Raw genomic sequence first — 2500 nt, forward strand, 5'->3', positions numbered from 1 at the left:
GCTGAAATCGTCATGCGTTGGGCAGCTTTGAGAATTAGACGCGTTACTGAAGGATAAAGAGTACACTCTTGTGAAGCAGTCGTTGAAAGTGTCTGTTTTTTTCTGCGGAAACGGGTGGCGCAGCTTCTGCTGTGCTGACACAGTTTGAAGCTGGCTGTTCTGCTCTACAGGAAGAAGAATGGTTTCGACAGGCTTCTGCTTGCCCTTATCTTCGTGGGTGTGAAGAACCATATGCTTAGGAGCGAGGAAGGGCGCCTCTTGAGGGACCTCCTCGGCCCTATGATGGCGCTTATCAGAGGATCGGGGGATCTCCTTTCGTGGAGCGGCCTGCTCCTTGCCTATATCCTTCCTCACCTTATGATGGCGCTTATCAGAGGATCGGAGGATCTTCTTTCGCGGAGAGTTCTGCTCCTTGCCTTCGACCTTCCTCACCTTCTGAGGAACCTCCTCCTCCTCGGCCCAATGGTGACGGCGCTTATCAGAGGTTCGGGGAGTCTTCTCCTTCTGAGGGACCATCTGGGCCCCATCATTAGGGCGCTTAGCAACGGGTGCCTGGGCGGTCTGCTGCTCACTAGGATCGATTTTTGTTACAAAACACATCAATGTGGGATAGATACCCACGAGTTCGTGTAATTTCAGTTTTATGGCCTGCCAGAGGAACTTTCTGAACGTCCGAAGTTTCTTGGCATACGTCAGTAACACCCCCTTCTAAAAGTTCACCATGACTTTCTTGGATTTTTTTTCACACTTAAACTCCGCGTCATCTTGGTATTTGGAGAATTGGAACCTTAGCAGGAGAGGAAGCCGATGGCCAAGACAGAACTCAGTGAGTAGGTAAACCTCCCATGCGGTCGGACGGACCTGCTTATCGTCCTTGATGATTGCCTGGAATTCTCTAATGAAATCGTCCTCGGAAATAATCCGGTCCTTTGGAATCATTAGGTTTTTTATACGTAAGGAAAGGGAACTCCGCGTATGTTATCAGAGTAATTGCATTTCCAAGTGTGCTAAAGTGTGATTGTGTGTTTTTTGTGTATGTGTGTTCGTCGTTCGTGTGTGTGTATATTATATGTATGTATATATATATATATATATGTGTGTATTTCATATATATATGTATATATATATATATATATATATATATATATATATATATATGTATATATGTATATATATTCATGTATATATATATGCATATATGTGTATATATATGCATATATATTTTATATATATATATATATTTTTTTTTTTTTTTTTTTTTTTTTTTCTTTTTTCTTTTTTTATGAACACAAGCACAAACACAATCACGTGAAAAAAAAAAATGAAACTAACCACAATGAGATATAGGAAAAAGCGTGACGTTTCGAACTCTTCTCGAGTTCCTCATCAGACAAAAAACCGAAATGGATACTAGGAGAGAATTTTGACGTTTATATAGTGATAGAGAAACAAGATGAACAAGATCTGAATCAGGTCTCAGGGGGAGGGTCAAGGTCGAAGAGTGGGGAAGGCTTTGCTAACAAGTGATGAGGTAATATCATCTAATCCCCATTGGCCAGCACCCAATTGAAATTAGGCAATTTTCTAATTAAAAGGGCTTCATTTATTTTTCTTTCGTACGAGTTGGACGATCTATGAATTAACTTGGCGTCTTTCCAATTTAACTGATGTCCTTCGTCGCGCAAATGAATAAAACAAGCTTTAGATTCTCTGGCGTATCTTTTTTCAAAAGTTCTGCCGGTTTCGCCTAAGAAAAATTTCGGGCAATCCTTGCAAGGAATCGTGTAAATACCGGGAGAGGTCCCAGTAGCACTGCTAGTTATATTATGTCTAATCAAAGTATTGCGCAACGCGTTCGGGGAATTTATTGGAATAGAGTTAATTATTGCTATTTTTGCAGTAAAGATTATCATTATAATTATGACATTAAGTAAAGACGATGTGAATGCCAGCTCCTTTAAACATACGGCGTTTTTCATCGAGAGACGGGTTGTAAGGAATGATTAAGAGATTTTTGGCACTTTCTTGTTGCATGTTGCGGGAATTGTTATAAAATTTCCATTTCGCGGATGAATGTGCCTGATTTAAGAAAAAACGAGGATGTCCTAATTTTGAAAATGTCTCGAAAATATTGTCGAGCTCACGATCGATGAATTCGTTATCGCAAATCCCTCAGGAACATTGACGAGACAACTGACTTCTTAATGTAAAGCGGGTGATTCGAGAAAAAATGAAGATAATTAGCGGTGTGGGTGGGCTTCCGATAAACAAAATTTAAGCGAGCCATTCAACATTGGATAAAAGAATGTCGAGAAAAGGTAATTTACCTGTCTTCCCATTCTACTTTAAAGTTAATGGTACGAGCGAGGTTATTTAGTCTATTGAGAAAATCATCTTAACGGTTCATTTGCCACATAGAAAAAATGTCCAACATAGCGAAACCAAATCGTGTCCGGCGGGAGGATTGACGGAAGTAACAGATTCAAACATTTCCATATAC

The 2500-nt window shown here is 40.2% G+C and overlaps 1 protein-coding gene across 2 annotated transcripts in view; it reads left to right on the plus strand.

Annotated features, from left to right (window-relative positions):
• Nucleotides 1–2500, plus strand: part of LOC113809157 (zinc transporter ZIP1) — a 20205-nt gene that overhangs the window by 2115 nt on the left and 15590 nt on the right. The gene's annotated exons all lie outside the window — the stretch shown is intronic.

Source organism: Penaeus vannamei, chromosome 11 (genome assembly GCF_042767895.1).
Source record: "Penaeus vannamei isolate JL-2024 chromosome 11, ASM4276789v1, whole genome shotgun sequence".
NCBI classification, from domain to species: Eukaryota; Metazoa; Arthropoda; class Malacostraca; order Decapoda; family Penaeidae; genus Penaeus; species Penaeus vannamei.